At 49.3% G+C, this 21,690-nt stretch overlaps 1 pseudogene; it reads left to right on the forward strand.

Moving 5' to 3' along the window:
- Nucleotides 1–1,450: 1,450 nt before the first annotated feature.
- On the forward strand, nt 1,451–11,962 carry LOC103598634 (annotated as a pseudogene).
- Nucleotides 11,963–21,690: the final 9,728 nt, after the last annotated feature.

Below are 21,690 nucleotides of genomic sequence, written 5' to 3' on the forward strand. Positions count from 1 at the left end.
CATTGGCAGACTTATATCCAAGTTTTCTAGCAATCCCTCTTCCCACAAAGAGACAAAGGACCACCATCCAGGCAGAAGTGAGGAGAGCAGGGAATCTCTGAGGTCCTTCCCAACACCAGCCCTGAACAATACCTTTACTGACCCCCTCACCTGTGGCTCTCCCTGCCTGACACTTATTCCATCAGCCATCCCAACTCTGGCTGTACAATAAGATCTCACCTGACAGGTCTCTAAAGTTCAGACCCCACCTGGTCCTGGGGACTCCGGTGAGACACTGCTCGGAAAGGCAGGCCCCGAGCTGGTGCAGGCTTCCCAGGGCTGCCTAGTCCTGACCAGAACTCTGAAGTGTAGCAGCACAAGCCCTACAGGATGTAAAATCCCTCTCAGTTTCTCAAAGCAAACAGAAATGAGGGCACCAAGCCACAGGCAATGGCAGAAGACCTGTTTGGTGGTTCTCTTTGCCAGTGTCCACCAGCACCAGCCAGGGCTGGGGCAGAAACCAGCAGTCCAGCCCAGGTCTCCACTGGACCAAGGGAAGCTGCAAGCCCTACTTGCTCTCAAGGACTCACACCTGGGAAAGCATTCAGGGTAGTGTCAGAGAATCCAGGGGCTCCAGGGGGTGGGTGGAGACTGGAGAAGGCTGCCCACCACCACCACCACCACCATGGGTGGGAAGGAAGAAGAGCTCTTGTTTGCCCAGGAGGCTGCGCCCTGCCCTGGGGAGGAAGCAGCTCCCCAGAAATGACACTTGAGGACCTGGCTTGGGGCCAGGAGAGCATATAGCTCAGGGTTTTGTTTCCCCTTTATAAATGGAGGCAGGCGAGGAAAGGAATTCTTTGGCTGAGTAACACAATACTTCTGGGTCCGGCCCACCAGGCTTGGCCCTGGGAAGAGCAAACAAGCTGCCTGCCCTGTCCCAACTGGTTTGTGGACATTTGCCACTGGCTGCCACTCACTGTGCTGAAGTGTGGATGCTGGGGCAAGGGGGAAGCAGATCCCCAGGGACAGCAGGATTGTTGGGGGAGATCTATAGCCCAGCCCCAATCCCCAGAGTAAGACCAGAGCCTGATACTTAATGCAGTCAAATATAACTCGGCAACCCACCCACCGCATGCCATCTCAGGCCCCACTTTCCTCACTGACCCAGGCCTCAGAACCCAGCTGTAAGTCCAAGTTTCCTCCTCGTAAGCCCCACAAGCTGAGGAGCTTCCCAAATACCATCTTCCTGGGCTGAGGTCTGCCCCCATTGATATGTGTTTTCTACCTGTCATATGCCAGGAGCAAGCACCCAGACCACTTGCTGTGATCCAAATGGCCAACCCCAAGGAAAATGTTAATAATGACCAGCATCCATATATATTTTGCAGTTTACAACGTGCATTTTACAGAAAGTATTTTCATTCTCACAGCAACCTTCTAAGTATGACATTATCATCTGCCCATTTTACAGATAGGGAAGCAAGAGGCTCAAAAAGGTGTCTCCCAAAGTGTCAAAGTGTTGAGCCCAAGCTGTCGAACTCTGCATCTCACTCCATCAGTCACTACAAACCCAGGAGTCCGATCATCAGTATTGACCATCGGTAGAATTGGTGATGACTAACTCCAGCCTTGGCAACCCCTGGCTTTCAGAGCTGGCAGCTGGACGAATGAAGGGCTCTCACCTGGCAGGCTGAAGGAGGCCAGGTAGCCGTGGGGACGGCTCTCACCTGACCCTGCTCGCCTGGCTGCAGCCTGTCCCCAGCAGGTGCCCTCTCCCCTACCCACCGCCTGCCCACCCCGCCCGGCCACACACCCCAGGCAGGGCACCCTGATCGCTGTTTGTTTTGCTGAGAGTTTCCGTTGGCTCGCGTGTGGCTGTTTGTTGTGTTTCTCCTGCAGATGGCAGACGGCGTGCCCTCCCCACCTTCACCCCACCCCAAGGGCTGTGTGGAAAGCAGACACTGCAGGGCAGAACAAAAGCCTAGCAGGTGAACAGCCCCGTCTGCCGGCTTCTTTTATCCAACCCAAGTCGTAGACAATATCCGCACAAAATTCCTTTCAACTCCCCCATCATCTGGAACTCTTCCTGCCTGGCCCCCATCCCACTGGGGCCCCCAGCACCCCCACCCTCACAAAGACATCTGCTCCTCTGATGGGGCAAGGGACACACAGTTCCTCAGAGCAATTTAATTTTTTTTTTTTTTTTTTTGGCTTCCATCCATTACACCCTCTCAGAACCCAGAGACCCCATGCTCACAGGAACTTCCAAAAAAAGGGGAGGAGTGTATTGGCCTGTGGAATGTGGATAATAACTCTCATCCTGCAGAGCTCAGAACTCCTCAGCAGAAGGGCCCACAGAGACCCTTGGCTTCGTACTGCCCCTGAGGAGGCCTCCAATGAGGCCGAGGGTTCCTGCTGGAATCTGGAATGGAGGAGACTGGAAAGGCATAAAGTTTCTCTGTTTTTATAGCTAATGTTTCTCATTCACAAATCTCAGTGCTCCCATATTGACCCAAGAGCTGTGCTCAACATGGGGACTGGTGTCGCTCTCTCTAGAAGAATTCTGGGCCGATGCCAGTGAATGGGCTACCACAGGGTATAGGGAGAGAGCACCTCTGAGTGTCCTTGCTGCTGTACCTGAAGCTAGAGCTGCAATAGCCAGAGCTTAGGGCCACCCCTGCACCCCCACCATTCAGCAGCTCAGGAACAGGCTCTTCTCTCCACCTCAGGCTGTACTCCCCAGTTTCCATCCTGTTGTCTCTCACCTGCTATACCACTCTGTCCAGTTTCCCAAATTGACAGCTTGGCTACCCAGTATTCGTGGATTTTCTTTCAGCCCTGGTGGTGTCTTTGGTGATCTCCATCAGTAACATGTCTTATAGGCCAAGGGCAAGCTCCCTCTACCCTCATACTCAGCTCAGACCTGCAGGATACCAGCCAAGCCCATAGCCCCCCAGGAGGTGAACTGATGGTCATGACTCTTGACCCTGCTGGACAACATTTTATGCCCACCTGGAAGCAGGGCCTTGGAGATGTCCAAGCTGACCGTGGCATCAAGAGTGAAGAAGTGGCTGAAGATGGTGCTGAGAGGAAGAAGCCAAGGAGGAGGGCAGGGCACCCACAGTCATTGCAGGAGAGAAGTCTCCGGTGTCACCCCCATGGCAGTTCTACAGTTCTGCTGATGTTGTCACAGAGTCCTAGATTCCCTAGATCTAACATTCATGGGTTAGACTTCTGTCTCCAATTTGTGCAGGCCAAATTCTAGCACAAATAGGGAACTTGGGCCTCAATATGCAAATGCTGCCTTCCTTAGTCCCTGAGACACAATATGATTTGGGACACATGGCCAGTCGGTACCCTACTTTCCTGCATGAATCCTTTGGCTCACACAGTCCCCCAACCCAACCCCTGGCTTCCAGACCTTTGAGGCCTGGCTCTGACATTTCTTCCTCTGTGAAGTCTTCCCCAGTCCCTTTAGTTAGCCACTATCAGAAACCAAGAACTCTTGTAGGGCATTTCTCTGTAGCACTTACCAAATTCTGCCAGACAATTTAGCTATTTGGGCAAACAGCCCGTCTGTAAACTCCTGAACAACAGAGATACTTTATTCATCTGTTCTCAGCCACCACCTCCAGAAACTAGTACTGTGCCTTACCCGAAGTAAAGATTTTCTGGATCAATAAATACCGGATAATGCCCCCAAGTCCCTCTTTTGATTGACCACTAAGGATCCTAGCCAGGGGTAGAGGGAAAAGAAAACAGGAAAACCAAAACCTGTCCCCATCTCCTTGATGACCACATACATTACTCTAAGTTTCAAAAGAGAGAATGCTAGAGAATACCACAGGTGATATGGTCAGAGGATCCCTGGCTATGAGAACCTCCCTTGTCCTAACTGGACACTGTCCTGTGGTGCTGCTGTCCCTGCACTCCTATCTATCAGAAACCTCTGGTTGACAAGTTAAGCATATTTTCAAATCTCCAATTCCTTGAACTTGAGGAAAAGCAGGTTACCCTGGCCCAGGTGCTGAGTGCTGCCTGACCAGCACGTGGGCTGCCCTCTCTCCCGCACACTCACCAGGGCAGGGCAGCTAAGCTCTGTGGTCTGGACCCCAGTGAGGCCTCCTGGTGATTTGCATATAATCACACAATGCCAGGCACGACAAAGCCACTCAATACAGTAGAGCCTTCTCAGCTGAGTTTAAGGTTTAATCTCCTTAATACAAAAGTCTCTGCTTTGCTTTTGACGGGTTCTGGGACTCTTGCTAATGATGCTAAACAAATAATCACCCTTTATCCCCCTCTGGAGGCTTTGCCGGCGCATTGTGGCTGCACAGGCCCGGTTGTTGTGGTTTACGGGCCAGGCCTGCACCTGCACTGTTGGTGTGAGCTCATCTGGATGCCCAGCAGGGTTCTTTAAAGGGAGCCGGGAGAAGCGCCAGCACAGGGACTGCTCTCACCCCTGGGCCAGACACCAGCTCTAGGCTGCCCTACTGTCATAGCACCCCATTCATCCCCTCAGGAAACACTCACCCCTCACCCTCCCCCCAAAACCCAGCTTCTTCTCTGAACATCTTCCAAGTTGATCCTCTTCCTCTTCCAGTGTCCAGCCCCCTAAAGCTTCCCTCCGAGACTCACCCCCCTCAGTTTCTGCACCTTTTCCCCCACTGTCTGGGTGTCATTCCTATGTCAATTCTTCTACTTACTTCAGCATTTCACCCTTAGGATTCACAGGGCTATCCCAAGAAGAGAGCCTCCAGGACACCCATTCAAAGACACACTTGGTGCTTTTACTCTTGGCTCCAGCCTGCCTCCTGCCCCCTGCCCCCAACCAGGTCATTTTGAAAATGAACTGTGATCCCGTCTCTTATACTGATGCAGGATTTGGAAGTTGGTAATCAAACTGGTGGCTCAAATCAGGGTGCCCTGGCCATCTTGGTTATCCATTTGTGTGTAACAACCCCAAAATCTAGTAGCATAAGACAATAGTCATTTTGTTATATATCACAATGCTGTAGTTTAGAAATCTGTTCAGGGCTCAGCTGGGCAAGTCTTCTCTATATGGCACTGATGGGGGTTACTCTGTGATATTCAGCTGGCAAAGAAAATGATCTTAGGATCTGAGATGGTTTCTCTCTCATGTCTAATGTCCTGGCAGGTGTGGCTAGAAGGTTTGGTTCAGCTGGGACTGTTGTCTTAAAGGGCCTATCTGTGGCCTCTCCAGCTTGGTAGTCTCAAGATAATGAGAATCCTTCCATTAGTAGATCAAGGCTCCCAGAGAAGGTATTCCAAAAGAACTGTGAAAAAGCTGCAACACTTCATATGACCTAAGCTCAGAAATCACAGAATCTCACTTCTACCGCATTCTGTTGGTCAAGCAGATTCAAACAGAGGAAATATGCAGACATCATAATCCACCACACCAGCTACAAATGTCTTCTCAGGAGCCACCAGCCCCTATAACTAGTCCGGGAGCAAAGGCTCTTGGACCCAAAGGCTGAATAGCCTAGGCTTGCAAATAGAACACACAGTTACCAGCCTGCATACACTAGGTGCTGGCATCACTCTCATTCTTTCCCCCAGAGACTCAAACCAACATCCTATTCTGGCCAGGTACTGCGTCCCCACTTGACCTCCTGGTTGGCCTGCCTCTCACCTGCCTTGGCTGCCAGCAGGACCTTTGGTTTTTCTTGGTTGCTGCCAGACCTAGATCTGCCCTTTTCAGATTTTTGTTTACAGATGGCTTTAAATGAGAGATAAGGAAGCTTGAGTCAGGTCAGTGCAGAGGCAAAGATGCTGTCACAAGATAGGGGGGTTAATGCCCCAGACCTGAAATCCCATCCCAGCCTTGCAAATTGTCTCCAGCAGCAAGTCTGTGCTGTAGGGAAGGCTGTCACTGTGTCGGTGCTCTAAGGCTCTCTGGGAGTCAAAGGTGGGCTGTGGGGATGAGGAGGCATGAGAGTGGTGAGGGACTGGCTCTCTATCCTCCACACTACTTAGGTACTGAGTCACATCAACACCTAAGCAACACCTGGTCAGACAGGCTCCAGCAGACCCATCTGGCCCAAACCAGCTGCCCTCTCCCTGGCTCCAGGCTGGGAGTGGCAGGCATCTGGCAGGGCAAGCAGTGGGTCACGTGGGCCAGGGCCACAGAGAGGTCTTTTTTATTTTCTTCATAAATATTTCATAATAAAATTGGAAATGCATTTAAGTCATACAAAAAGGAATGAAGAGCACAATAACAAACTCCCATGCACCCACAACCTAACTTAAGAAATAAAACATTACCATGTCTATTCTCAGGGCCCTGAAGAGTTGAGGACAGAAGAGGGTCTGCTTATTTCCATGTAGGAAGGAAAGAAGCATCGATAGGAAAGAAGGAAGCCAATGTCAGCATCAGCAATGGCTGCTCCATCCAGAGCAAGACCACTGATTGTTGCCACAGTCAAGGGAGATTTCAGGAGTTTGGGAAAAGACTATAGAGAACATAGAACATTCCACATCGATAGGAAAGAAGGAAGCCAATGTCAGCATCAGCAATGGCTGCTCCATCCAGAGCAAGACCACTGATTGGGTGCCACAGTCAAGGGAGATTTCAGGAGTTTGGGAAAAGACTATAGAGAACATAGAACATTCCTTCTTCCAACTCCCAGCTCAGTGACTTCCCAGATTCCATCATCAGATTCAGTCTCCAGTTCCTTAGGGACTCATTAGGGATTGAGTTTTCATCCCTGTCTGTGTGTGAGCTGTTTATGCTCATCCATCTCCCGCACTTGGCTGCAAACTTGATAACTGTGCCTTATTCACTTTTTTTTTTTCCTTTTTTTGTCTTTTTTTTACTGACTGGTAACGGGATCGCAACCCTCGGTGTCACACCCGCACCATGCTCAGCCAGTGAGCGGAAACCGGTCTCCACATGGGATCTGAACCCTCAGCGGGAGCGCCGCTGCGCTCCCAAGCGGCACACTCTCCAGTGCGCCCCTGGGCCGGCCCCTTATTCACTTTTGATCTCACAAAGTTCTTGTACAGTGTCAGGACTCTTTGCCATCGAGTTGAATGTATGGTTAATTCTTGGGAAAACCCCAAGAATTGGGCAAGGGACAGGAGAGTTAACAGAAAGTGGAAGAAAAAATGAGTTGAAATAAGAGACCAGAGCATACCTAGGACCCAGATCTTGGTTTCTAATATCATTCTCCAATAAAAAGAGCCAGAACTCTTTGGAAAATGGCTGATTCTAGGACTGGGGTAGGAAATATACAAGATGAGCCTGGGACATCTTACAGTGCCAAAAAAGTAAGGAAATGCTAAAAAAAAAAAATCATAATTATGGGGGATGTCAAAAGGACCCCATAGCCGACTGAAAGAGCTCCCAATAGCCAATGGATCATTTTGAGGAAAAAAAAAAATACTTTCAACCAAAAGTATGAAATAAATGATTAAATAAATAAGAGACAAATCTCACATGCTGAAGAATTCCAATAATTTACATAGATACTCCACCCTCGGGGAGATGGAGCATAACTTCCCACTCCTTAAGTATGGGCTGTGTATAGTGACTTTCCTCCAATGAGTACAGTATGGGAAGGGGAAAAAACTTAAAGTTACTTTACAGTGGAGGAGACCTAACAAACACTGCCTCAGCCGGGTGATCCAGGTCAACACCAAGAGTGACACGTCATGTTGATAGTAAGTACCCTTGATATGATGTGATGAAAGGGGCACTTTATCAAGGTAATCTTCCTCTCAAAAACCCATAACTCCAGTCCAATCATTAGAAAAATATCAGATAAATCCCAATTAAGGAATATTCTACAAAATTCCTAACGAGTACTCATCAAAACTGTCAAGATCATTGAAAACAAGGAAGGTCTGAGAACCTGTCTCAACAGAGAGCAGCCTAAGGAGACAGATGACTGCATGTAATGTATGATCCTGGGACAGAGAAACACAACAGGTAAAAACTAAGGAAACCTGAACAAAGTAAGCACTTTATTTAATAATAATGTATTGGTTCATTAATTATAACAAATGTGCCACATTAATGTAATATGTTATTAATTGGAGAAACCGGGGGTGAGGTATATGAGAACCCTCCGTACTATCTTGGTAACTTTTATGTAAATCTAAAACTGTTCTAAAAAAATAAAGTTTATCCAAAAAATGGTCATGTTTCAAGAAAAACAAATAACTGTAAAAACAGAGGGAAAAAAATAAGAGACTGATGGGACTTTGGAATCATGGAAGTTACAGTGTTTGTCAGACCAGTGAAAAGTCAGGTAAAATCAGGACTGAAAGCAGCAGCTCTGCCAGGGGCCTGGGAGAGGGCGGTTTTAGGAGATAGTAAACACAGAAGTCACAGAGCTAGAGGGAGGGATGAGGACCTGGAGCCACAAAGGCATGTCGGCTATCAGAAAGTGTGGTCTTTAGGTGATGGTCAAAAAGACAGGACAAAGCACTCTCAGAAGCCTCAAGCAGAGACACACTGGGCAACACAGGGGAGTCCCTGAGACAGTGCTGAAGGGGGAAGAAAAAACAGGCTGAGACGGCACAACTGCCTCTACATGCAAAGTACATGTGCTTAATCCCAATTTTGCAAGAATGCACACAAACACACATCCAATGTGTTAGAATGATTGTCTATGGGGAGATGGAAGTTAGAATAAATGGGGGGAAATAAATGAATGAAACAGAAGAGGGTTCCTGACCATGAAAATGTGCCTGAACTGAGCATGATTAACTCAAATCTCTACACCTGAGGAGTGGGGGTGAGAGAGAGACAGACAGACAGAGCAGAGAGCGAGAAGGTGAAAAGAGAGAAAGGAAGCTGGCCAATTAGCTCAGTTGGTTAGAGCATGGTGCTGCAGAGCAGAGAGCGAGAAGGTGAAAAGAGAGAAAGGAAGCTGGCCAATTAGCTCAGTTGGTTAGAGCATGGTGCTGATAAAACCAATCAATCCCTGTATCAGCTGCAAAAAAAGAGAAAAAAGGCGGGAGAAACAGGATTCAGAAGAGGTGACGGAAGCAGAGATTTTCTTCAAAGCCGGAGGGAAAGGCAGTGGGAAGGAAACTCTGCGGTGGTGAGGGGAGGCTGCAGATGCTGGAGGAGGAGGCAGGCCAGCACCTCTGTGAGAGGCGGGGAGGAGGGAGGGCCCTACCAAAGCCAACCTCGAGCAAGAAAGTTTGTTTTTGAAAGCCATAACCCTCCCCGTCAAATGGGGCATTCAAATATAAGCCTTAGGGGACAGAAAAAAGGAAATACTGGTGAGGGAGAAAGAAGCAGTGGTGGCAAAGGAGAGACGGGGAGAGCAAAGCAAAGCTTTGCAATCGTGGTGCTGGGAAGACAGCACTGACCGGGTCTCAGGCACTCACCCTCATTCTACCAGCAACCAGCGTTTGACCTTGTGAAATCCCTTAACCTCTCTGAGCCTCCATTTCCTCATCTTTAAAAGGAGGGGTTGGAACCAGTAAGCTCCCTTCCGTGATTCCAGCTGTTCACGCAATTTGTGAGCTAAGGCGGGAAGGAAGACCATGGCTTTACCTGTCAGGGGCTGGTTTCGTGGTGCGCTCCTCGGCACTTCACTCTCCCGGGGCAGCATTCTCTTCTCTGAGCCCTTTCCATGTGCGCAGGCGATCACACAACTCAGCATGCATTCTATATCTTTTATTGTGCCCTCATTTGTCATATATTGGGCCCTGTGAGGGCAGAGTCCGCCCATGCCCTGTGCTTCTTTTGTATCCCACAAGACTGAGCCTGCGAAAGGAGTTCATTAAATATTGTGACACATTCTAGGCCCAAAATATTCTCAATGGCTAAAGACTCTGAGGCCAGATGTCTCAAGGTAAAGAACAACTAGTAATTATCAGATTTTTATTTAAACTTGTATCTAAGGAGCAACCTGATCTTTCTAAAAATCTTTTCCAGTTTGTTATTCCTAGAAATCCTATCCAGTGACCTGACCTTAGGGGAATTTTCTGTCTTGTCTTGTGTTGACCCAGAACTAGTCACTTCCCCTCTTTGGGCCTCAGTTTCCTCAGCTATAAAATAAAAGCGTTGAAAGGCATAGACTGTAGGGTCCCTTCCAGCTCTAAGAGTCTCCACCCACTGAAATAATCTGATCCTGTTCAGGCCCCCAGGACCCTTTTAGCAGCCAAGGACAACCTCAGAGTCCCACGCACCTGGCAGAAAGTTACTGTTGAAACTGATTTCACAGAAGGGAGGGGAATGTAGAGTGCTGCCATCCATGATTGTGACAGACACAGGATGGAGAGAGCAGAAGACACGGAACTTCCCATAAGATGTCAGAGCAAGAGGAGGCTCGCCTATCTTCCCACGGAAGAAGGAAAGTTGATGAGATAAACCCACATTCCCACCTGGCAAATTTATGTGATTGATATGGAAAGAACAGGCTGAAGATCCAGAACACCCAGGTTCTACTCCTGACCTCACCTCTATGGATGGTATTAGGCACATGACTTAACCTCTTTGAGCCTCCATTTCTCACATGATGAAATGGGGTTCGTTGCAATGTCTACCCCACATGGTGGTTAGGAGTATCAAGAAGAGTGGTATGTGGCAAAGTTCCTTGCAAAACTTTGCTGCTTAAAGAGTGTTCTGATAACCACAGCCTTATCTGATAGATTGTAAGAAATGCAGAATCTAGGGCCCCACCCCGGGCCACCCATGGGTGAATCAGAATCTCCCTTTTAAAAAGGTCCCCAGGTGATTGTCAGGGACAGTAGAGTTTTCACAGAATTGTAAAATATTACACAGATGTTAATCTTAATTTCAAAGTAATTAAGATAATAATACTAATTCTCTCTCTCTCTCTCTCTCTCTCTCACACACACACACACACACACACACACACACCCTCCCCAGCCACAGCATTTCCTCTTTCTCTCCATTGAACACCCCTCCCACCTCCACCCCAGCTCACTTCCTGCAAGCTCACAGTGCCACCTTCTGGAAAGACAAGGGCAGGTGACTGAGCCACTCAGATGGGAATGACCTAGATGGTGTGCAGGGCAGGGGGCCACTCAGGAGTCTAGGAGACCCTGCAGAGAAGTGGTTTTGCAGGAGGATGTCAACCGGCACTGAACAACATGGTAGCCACTAGCCGCATGTGGCTATTGAGCACTTGAACTATGGCTAGTGCAAGTTGAAATATGCTGTAAGTATAAAATGTGCACTGGATTTTAAGACTTAGAACCCAAAAAAGAATATGAAATATCACATTATTAGTTTTTATATTGATTACATCTTAAAGTAATGTTTTAAATACAGTGGATAAAATAAAATGTTATTAAAATTAATTTCACCTGTTTCTTTTTATTTTTTAATGTGGCTACTTGAACATTTAAAGTTGCATATGTGGGAGTTACAAAAACAATTACTGAGCGCCTAGAATGTGCCAAGACTGTGTCTGCCACGAATGGTGCAACGTCCGACCGGCAGCCACCATGGCCAGGAAGGTGGAAAACCAGGAGAATCCCATGGACTGGCTGGGTATACAGAAATGTCCAGGGCCAGAGAGCATATCAGATCACATGTATCACATGGCAATTATGGCTATGGTGACCAAAGATGACCATCTTAACAAAGACCGATGTGCATGCCTAGCCCTGGGTCACGATATGGCAGAATGCATCGCTGGGGACATAGCACCAGCAGATAACAACCCCAACAAAGAAAAACATAGGAGAGAAGAGGAAGCTAAAAAAGCAGATAACCCAGCTCCTCCTACCAGAGTACAAGACCCAATCTACTGCAGAAGCCAGATTTGTGAAGCAGCTGGACCCGTGTGGGATGATTCTTCAGGCATCTGAATATGAAAACCTTGAGAACAAACCCGGGAGATTGCAAGACTTCTACGATTCCACAGCAGGAAAACCCAGTCGCCCTGAGATAGCCCAGCGTGTTTCTGAACTTGAGGTGGAAAGAAACGCTAACATACGAGCTGCAGCCATCAGTGAACCACACCCCTGAACCGCACCCCTGAGCCGCTCTCTACGTTGCTGTGCTCCTGTAACAGACATTCCATTTTTCTGTTTCTCAGCATTATGTTTTACCTCTGTTAGTCTGTTGATTTCCACAGATGTGAGTTTGTTTATTTTCAGTTATCTGGACTTCAGCAAGAAATATGATGTGATTTGGGCACTAAAAGAAGCCACAGAACAGAAAATGACATGAAAATACCATGGATGAAGACTGGAAGGGAGAGAGAAGAGCCTTTTTATGAGTTAACTAAATAAGTAAATATTAAACATCAAAAAATAAATAAATAAAATAAAATTACATATGTGGCTCACATATGTAATGTCCATATTTCTATTGGACAGCACTGTTACAAGCCAGGTTTTCTCAGAATATGGGTTCTCAGGGGGTCTTAATTTCTTCCCCCTCAAATATGTCTCTGCAAGGAGCGCTTACTTCTGCAGCCCAGTAATTCCCCTTCTAGCCCCAGCTCCACAAACAGCATCCAACAATCTTTCTGAGCTTGCAGCACATGCTTTTGGGTATCACCAGCCCCAGAAGAGAGCCTGGTACATAGTCAGTGTACAATAACTATATACAGAATGAATGAATAAGTAAATGAAGTGCCCTCTCTAGGGGACACCTTGTCCTGGATGGGCAAGTCTCTTTTTAGAAGCAACCAAGTCATAAGTCATTCAGAGGAAAAGTTAGTGAATTACATGGGACTAATCAGATCAGAAACACAAGTTCTTATTTTCAAAACAGAGGCCCAATGACAAAGTAATACAGTAAGTTTTCTTAAGGTTCTGCCACCCCAAGACTATCCAAACGTGGAGTCAGAAGTCCCATTTACAAGTTATAATTTGGGTTTACAAGCTAGGTGGCCTTGAGAGTCCGAGCCTCAGGTTCCTTTCCTTAGTGGCTACACCTCCCCAGCAGCATTTACCTTCTGCTACCACTTTATGGCTTCCCAAGCACTTCCTAGCAGTTAGCTTGATTGATTTTCACAACAGCTATAAGGTGGAGGGTGGGGGAAGAGGGGGGGTAGTAGTAGTTATTACTGTTTACTTACAAGCAATAAATCAACTGATTATCCAATTTTGAAAAGTTATTAAAGACAACACCAGGATTGGAGCCCTTCACTCCACCACCTGCTGAATGCTTGGAATTAGTAGTAGTTATTACTGTTTACTTACAAGCAATAAATCAACTGATTATCCAATTTTGAAAGGTTATTAAAGACAACACCAGGATTGGAGCCCTTCACTCCACCACCTGCTGAATGCTTGGAATCCATAGCATTATGTGGTAATTCCAGGGCTCACTGGCCAGTTTACAGTTTCGATATGCATGTTCTTTAAGAGCATTTGAGTGGTTGTGTGGCTTTGTTAAAACTTTCAGTCTTTCTGGGCCTCAATCTTCTCTGTAAATTGGGAGGAGAGAACTAAATCTCTAAGATCCTTTCTAATGCTAAAATCAATGGATCTCTGAAACTTGGCCATACATGCTCCAAGGCAGAAGCCTTAAGTTTGATTCCCTTTGCATCTCTCCTGCAAAATCCTGCAGAGTACGGAGAGTACTTAAATGAGGTTGCCTGGCTTTGCCTTGCAAAAGGAGGGAAGGGAGCTGGGATGTCCCTTACCCTCATTAAGCCCAGATCTACACACACAACACACACACACACACACACACACACTCACTCACACACACACACTCACTCACTCACACACACTCCACTGGCACCTCTAGGAAGGAAAAGGACTTATGGAGAGAGGAAAAAGAGAGTGGAACATTTAAGTTGTCTGGAACAGAGCTGCCCAGAGGATCCCTATCTCTGGTTTCATCTTCATGAAGTTTTCAGTGAGCATTTCCTGGAGCCCCCATGAGTGGTAGAGACGGTCCTTCCAGGCATTTCTCTGCATTCAGATCCTGGGCCCAGATCTCTCTGTGCCTCTCCTATTGAGCCATTCTGATCTGTGCCTCTGCCTTTTGCTCCTCTCTCTTTCTCCATCTGCATCTCCAGAAGTCATTCTGGGGGTTTGTCCCCTCCCCTGCACCTCTATGTCTACCTCTCTCCCTGCCGCTGTCACCCTTGCCCAGAAGGTGAGAGTTCTCCCCTTTGAGGGCATCCCAGAATCATGGGTCTTCGTAGCTCTCTTCTGCTTTGCTCTCCAGAACTCCACATGCCTGAGCAGAGAGAATCCTCAGGACTGCGGGGACAGGATGCCCTGTGCAAAAGAAGACCGGGACCCACCAGGATGCCCAGAGGGTAAGGGCTAGGGCTGAATTTGTGCCAAAGGAGTTTGGGGTAAAATTGAGGAGTGGGGACAGAAAAACAGCTCTGGAAGAGATGCTGGCTTTATGAGACACCTGGGCTGGGCTAGGGGTCGGAAGCCCTCTGTTGGGGAAAGAGAGCAGTCAGGGGTCCATTAGGGTCCCTGGGGAAATCACGGGGACCCACAGGTCCTGAAAGCTAAGTCTTAGCCCTAATTATTGCATGGCTGTCACCCCACAGGTAGGCTCTGCCCCAGCTCACCACCTGCTCCCTGTCCCCCTGGAACTTTCCTCTCCAGAGCACATCTCTACAACACCCCCTCCTGCCACCTCTGCCCTCCAGGGTTCTTCAATCTCTGGCCTGACCAGGATGCCTGTTTCCCCGGTGGCTCGGAGGCCACCAGCTGGAGGAGGGCAACGACACGTGTGTGTGCCGGGGGCCTGGGCAAGTATTCCAGGTAGGTCCTCTGGCAGTGGGACCCAAGGACAGGCTGCATTTCCAGAACTGTTTTGGTCCCAAGTCAAGTTCAGCTCAGGTGTAACCTGACCAGGTTGGCTCAAGTTTCCAAGTGATTTGGGCATAGGATTGCCAGATAAAATACAGGGTAGCCAGTTAAACTTGCATTTCAGATAAATAATGGATAATTCTTTTAATATTACGTGGGACATACTCACTGAAGAAGTATTCATTGTGTAAATGAAATTCAAGTTCAAGTGGATGCCCTGTGTTTTTATTTGCTAAATCTGTTTACCTTCCTTGGAGGAAAGGTTAGATTCCATTGTTCTCTATCATGGTCCCTCCCGAAACACCCTGGCCCAAGCACTTCCAACTAAAACTTTCCCTGTACACCAACAAATGTCCACGTGAATTTTTCCTTTCCTGAAATTCCCGACTCTCTTGACTGAAATGATAGTGCAAGCTGGACCTTTATCAGCACATGCCAAGAACCTTGCCCTCAGACCTGACTCCTCTCCAGCACTGTTTCTCACTCTCGTTCCCTCCCCTGCCTTGTCTTCTGGCCCATCGCAGACGGGGTCATGGCCAGAGGATTGCGTGTGGTTCACCACAACCAAGTATTCACCAGCCAACCTGAAATGGCATTCCTCCCACCCCTCCCCACCCCAGCCCAGTGATGGCCAGTGCTCCTGCCTCCCGGGCTACCAAGATGTCGGAGAGCCCATGGGCCATGTCCAGTGGGAGCACAGGAGCTGCAAGGATGGGGCCACCTGGAACCAGGAGGGGTTGTGCTTGACCAATGGAATGACCACTGTGCCCATGAGGTAGGCAGCTGCCTGCGTGTTACACCCTTCCCCTCCTGCCCCTCCACCCTCCCATTCAAAGGCCCAACCTTCCAGCCACTGGGCTCATTCCATCGGCCCCTCCCTGGAAACATGGAGGTCTGTGCTCTGCACTCTGAGGTGGTTCCTAGAAGAAGCTTGAGACAATTGGGGGGAACCTCTCCCAGGGACGTATCCCCAAGAAGTTGGAGTCTTTGTGCAGGTCTGTGCCATACCGAGAGACACCCGTGGCTATGACCCAGGCCTAGGACTCTGCCTGTGCTGGGGACAACACTCAAATGGAGTGTGTGGCCCCCTGTGCCCAGAGAGACAGAAACACATCCTGCAGCTCAGCTGCTCTGAGGGTATCCCACAGATTTCCATCACTGAAGGCACCGGGAACCAGGTACAGTGCCCTGAGGTCCAACCCCACACTGAGCAGGACCTGTGACTTCTGCCTCCAAAGAGGGAGTATGTATGTATGATGCTCGCACAACCCTGCTACAGCAAGGGTTCCAGAACTAGAAAAAAGGCCCCTTTGTTGATTTCATTTCATCCTATAAATCTCCTTGAAGATGCAGGTCCTCGTGTTCATTAAAGGGGATAGAAACCATCACAGAGGTCGTGACTACAGATTGCCCCTGCCCTGCAGAGTCCTTAGAACTATTCCGGCCACCGCCTCCCCACCCCCATCCCTGTCAGGACACTCAGGCAGGACCCGTGCTCTGCCCACTCCCTTCTGGGAGAGTGTGTTACTCTCAGCATCTTGAGGGAAGACATGACCCTGGCCCTCCCAGTGTCCAGGATTTTTACCTTCTGGACAGGCCTTCCTCACCACATGCTGTGGGCCATCCCTGCAGCTTGGACCAAAGGCAGAAGCCTGTCCCTCTGTATGTGGTCAAGATGAATGGTAAGAGAGCAGGACAGAGGGAGGCCACAGGGAGGCCCATCCTCAGGACAACACATGTGCAGGCCATGTGCTTACCATGGCGCGTGCTCTGCCCCATGAGCAGGAGCTGGGGAGTGACGAGGCAACACCTCCCCCAGGGCATGCTCCCCAAGAAGCATGTGTGAATTCCAACCCTTGATTTTTCAGAAACGTGAATCCTGCCATGTGCAGATCAGGGCTGGACACTCCTGATTGTTTCCATGCACTAGGGAAAACTCTCACCTAGGTCCCTATAGGGTCAGGGAGATCCCTGTCTTGTTCTAGGGCTTGGCTTCGTGGGCTTGACCACACCAGGTCCTGAGCTATTGCGCTCACTTGGCCTGCCCCTCAGGGATCCCGAGCACCCAGGCCAGGGTCCAGGTGAGCACCGCAGCCCACCCGTGCCCTCCTCACCCTTCCCAGGCCCCAGCACAAATCCATCTGAAGAGTGGCGGATCTTCCTCATGCTCTGAATCTTACCTAGGAAAGTCAAAGGAAGGACATCTGACTTCTTCATGGTCGCTGAGCATCAACTCCACACACCTTGGAGATCTGTCGCCCCCAGAGCCACGCATCCAAAACCCCACGGTCTGTCTCCAAACCAATGACACCTTGGCCTTCCTGGTGACTCACAAGCATTAACCCAAGTATGACCTGCGAGTGTCCAGAGGTCACAGCCCACCTCCATGAAGACCCTGGGGAGGAAACGCTCCTGCATCTGTACCACCTCCAAAAGGCAACATGCACCCTCCTTTCTCTCCCCCAGGGGCCACTTCTATAACACTCTGGAGTAATTTGACTGAGGGTGCTTCTGGGACCTGGCTGAGGAGTCCCAGCTCCATGAGCAAAGCCCCTCCCTCTTTCTGCAGCAGTTCCAGCAGCCTGGGGTCTATGTCTTTCGTCTGAGCAGAAACTGGCATCAGAAGATGGTTTGTCTATGGTAGTTTTCCTCATTAAAGCCATTATCCCACCATCTCTCCTCTCTAAAAAATACTGCCTCATAATCACCCCAGACAGATCTCTAGGGAAGGAAATGCCCTGGATGCCCCCATCAAAGTTTCAGGGCCCCACAACCCTAACAGATGATTCTGGGGACACCAAGGTTCACTCCATAGTAGCCCAATGTGTGATGTGTAAGGAGGGGAGATGGTGAGGATGGATGAACAGCACACATTTAACAACATGGGCAGCACTGGATGGCTTAGGACCTCTGGCAATTTCTCATGCCCTCCAGTCTTTCTTCCCCTACCCACCCCCATCCTGAAGGCCCATATTCCCAAGTCCATCTCCACATGATTTAATCTGTGTGACCCGCACATCATGCCACCACTGATGCCAGTGCACTGTCTACATCACACACAGGATTCAGTATCTCAGCTTTGCCCACACAGCATCTAAAAAGTTGTGCTGCCCTAGCCCTGGAACATGCAGACATCTCCCCATACGGACAGTCATCAGATATGACTGAGTTGCCCAGGAAAACCCAGATCCCACCCCACCCCCATCCCCGGGTTTGCACAAGATCTAGACTATTCGGTTCGTGTTGATAGACCTGGGTTCCCCCTCTGTCCCCCGGCCAGTCTCTGGCAGACAGTGGGACAAAGACTGAACAGATTTCTTTCCATCCAGTACCTCCACACTCTACCACCTGTGGGGTGGTGCTTTGGAGAAGGGCCCTTTGCCCTCATGACCCCCAGGTATCTCATCCAAACTGGTATCAGTCAAGTTCCCCAGGCCCCTGAAGAGGTCTGACTGGCCTGGAGTCCTGGGGGAGATCATGCTGCTCCTGGGGCTCTGCCTGCTTCTATTAGTGAGTGAAGCTGGACAAGCGACATCTTAACCACTGTGCACGGTCACCTCTCTAATCCCCTGTAAATGGCCTTCCAGTCCCCGTTTGCAGTAGGCATTGCAACAGTTGCTAAGATGTAGAGGGGACGAAGGTGCAGCCTCAGGCCTCTAGTGCTCAAAGTTCAGTAGGAAGAAGACAGACAAGGAAATAAATAAACGTCAGCAAATGTCAGGAGCTATAGTGAAAGCACGTCCAAAGTGCCCTGGCCACACAAAAGCAGGAGTGGCCTGTTCTCCATGGGGGGTCCAGATAGACTGATCCCTGAATGAGGCTTGAAATAGGAGACAATAAGAACATGGTCCCTGAGCTAACCAGGGGGTTGGTGAGTTGAGGGGGAGGGGTATGCACTTGGGAGGAAGGATGGGGAAGAGAAAGGGAGTATTACGAGCACAGGCACAGAGGCAGGAAACCCATTCATCTGCTCAGGGAACCAAACATGGTCCCCCATGAGTGGACTGAAGGGGCAAAGATGAGGATAAGGCTGGAACTAGGAGAGAGACCAAACGTGGACGGTCTCCTGGGCCCTACTAAGAAGTTTGGACTTTATCCTCTAGGTAGCCATTCATCTGCTCAGGGAACCAAACATGGTCCCCCATGAGTGGACTGAAGGGGCAAAGATGAGGATAAGGCTGGAACTAGGAGAAAGACCAAACGTGGACGGTCTCCTGGGCCCTACTAAGAAGTTTGGACTTTATCCTCTAGGTAGTGGATAGGACTTTTGAGCAAGTGAGAGATCCTGGTAAGACTTTTATTTTCACTCTAGCAATTGGGTGGGAGACAGAGATGGATTGGGGCTTGGGGGAGCTACAGAGAGCTAGGCCCTTAGAATGGTCCAAGCAAGAGGATTCCCTACCACAGCTTGCAGGACCTGCTTCCCTTCAGAGTCTTCAGAAAGAATGCTCTCCCTCGGCTCCCCCTTCCCTTCCCACCACCCCATTATGAACCCCATAGATTCGGTGTCACAGCCTGAGCTGGGCTTGGAAGGCTGCTCCCTGCCCCACCTTCAGGAGACATCAGCAAGGATACAATCTTGATGTCTACACTTCACTTCCCCAAGAACTAGAATTATGTTGAGGAGGAGAGGCCAATTTCACCAAGACCGTGATGTCCCCAGTGTTGAAGGAGGTCATGGTGAGTGATAGGCTGGGCTGGGATTCCAGAGGTGTCCCCAAATCCAACTGGCCAGCTCCTGCTTCCTTTTTTCATCTTCCTGGCTTACTCATTGCTCGATTTCTCTCCATTCATTCACTCATTTGCTCAATAAACATTTATCCAGTGGCTGCTGTAGGCCAGACACTGCCAGGCACTAGGAAAACATTGTGTAGAGGGTAAGAGATACATCTGTTGAGCTCTTTTACCTGCCCGTAATCCTGCCGACTTGGCCAATTGTCAAGCTAGGGCTGGGTCTCCAGCTCACAGACCCCTCAAGCCCGTTCACAGACTGGGGCACAAACCCTTAACATTCCAGGCTGGGTCACCAGACCCCTCATACACAGGTCTATGAGCTAGGTTACCAGCAAACAGGTCCTTGGAAGCCATAGGTTCGAGAGCATGGCCGCACAGAGCAAACACCCGAGGCAGACGCCAGCCAAATCACCGGTGCCCATGTGCACTGACTCCACCCACACACAACTTGTTTACAAAGAATGCACTGCACCACCCCCAACTGTCCCTTACCTGAGGGAGCCTTGTTAGGAATTGGGTCCAGTTGAGTGTGGTTCAGCATTCTTTGTAAGCAAATTGTGTGGGTGGGTGGGTAGAGTTAGTGCACATGCGTGCCAATGTATCTTTTTACTTTTGTTGCTATTCTTGTGTTCTAGAGAGAGAGTTTTGGTGAAGCAGGCCATTTGGCTGGTTACCTAGCTCATAGACCTGCATGAAAGGATCTGGTGACCCAGCCTGGCGTGTGTGGGGTCTGGTGATCCAGCCTGGCATTTGAAGGGTTTTTGACCCAGTCTGTGAATGGGCTTGAGGGGTCTGAGAGATCCAGACCCAGCCCTAGCTCAACAATCAGCCCAGTCAGCAGGATTACCAGCAGGTAAAAGAGCCGACAATTGGCATGGTCACCTAGCTTTACGACTGGCATCACGAGCAGGGATAAGTAGCTCTGCAATTGGCTCTGGTGGCAGGATTTCAGGCATTAGCCTTAGCCGTGGCACCACAGGCCTGATTAAATTATTCTATTTTCCCAACAATATCTAAATGCAAAGTTTCCAAAAGAAAAGTGATATAACCATGTACAAAGTGTCCAAGTTAAGAAATGACCAGTACTACTGAGAGGAACAAGCTGCTGAAGGTATTGTATGTCACACTGAAGGTTTCACCTTCCACCCTTGCTACTCGAAGCCTGATCCTCAGATTGCAGCACTGGAATTAGTTTGTGCTTCTAGCACTTTAATGTGCATATGAATTGCCTGGGGTCGTCTGATTCATTAGGTCTGGGATGGGGCCTGAGCCTCTGCATTTGTAACAAGTTCCTCAGCAATGCTAATGCTGCTCATCCTCTGAGCACCACACTTACAGTAGCAAGACTGAGTCTAGACTGCTGAGAACCTGTGGGCAGAAAGTACATGGAAGATATGCACAGAAGCTTATAGTTGCATTTCAGGAGGATAATCCTGCTTCCCATCCCCCCTAGGTGGGAGCTGGGAGGCTGAGGAGGAGCAGGTAGACCTGGAGGGGTTTGACATGGAAGCCTTCTTTGGGATCCTGCTCAGACATTTGCATTTCAGGAGGATAATCCTGCTTCCCATCCCCCCTAGGTGGGAGCTGGGAGGCTGAGGAGCAGGTAGACCTGGAGGGGTTTGACATGGAAGCCTTCTTTGGGATCCTGCTCAGACAGTCTGTCAGTGACAACCAAACTCAACCAGACCAAGGAGGAGGTAAATAACAGCTGCAGGAAAGGCTTCCACCCAAGGCTGGAGAAAAAATTGGAGATGGATTCATCTCTGGGAGAGTTAGACTGAGAACCTAAAGAAATCCTCAATCTATCCATAAGGAATCAGAAAAAAGGAGAGTGTATGGCAGGGGAGATAGAAGATTTCAGATTAAATGTACGACTCATCTTATAAAACCCAGGGCCTCACAATGGTAGGGAATCAACCAGTGCCACCTCTGGAGTCTCTTCTTCGATCCCCATCCCTGGTTCTGAGCAGCACAACTGGGTGAGCAGTGGGTGACAGGAATTGGAAGCAAAGAGAATACACGAGAAGTCCAAGTGTCAACACTGGGCCAGGGGCTCCCAGGCAGAATGTGCGTGCTGGGACTTGCCGGGACTAGCCTGGGCTGGTCCCCATCCATTCCTTCCGGGTGTCTTTGGGGGCTGGCTCTCTGAAGTCTCTCCAGCTAGTGGCAACAGGGGGCACTGCAGTCATGGCAGTGAAAGATCGGGTGGCACCAGGAACGGTTCAC

The sequence above is a fragment of the Galeopterus variegatus genome, unplaced genomic scaffold (assembly GCF_000696425.1).
Source record: "Galeopterus variegatus unplaced genomic scaffold, G_variegatus-3.0.2 Scaffold2690, whole genome shotgun sequence".
Classification (NCBI taxonomy): Eukaryota; Metazoa; Chordata; class Mammalia; order Dermoptera; family Cynocephalidae; genus Galeopterus; species Galeopterus variegatus.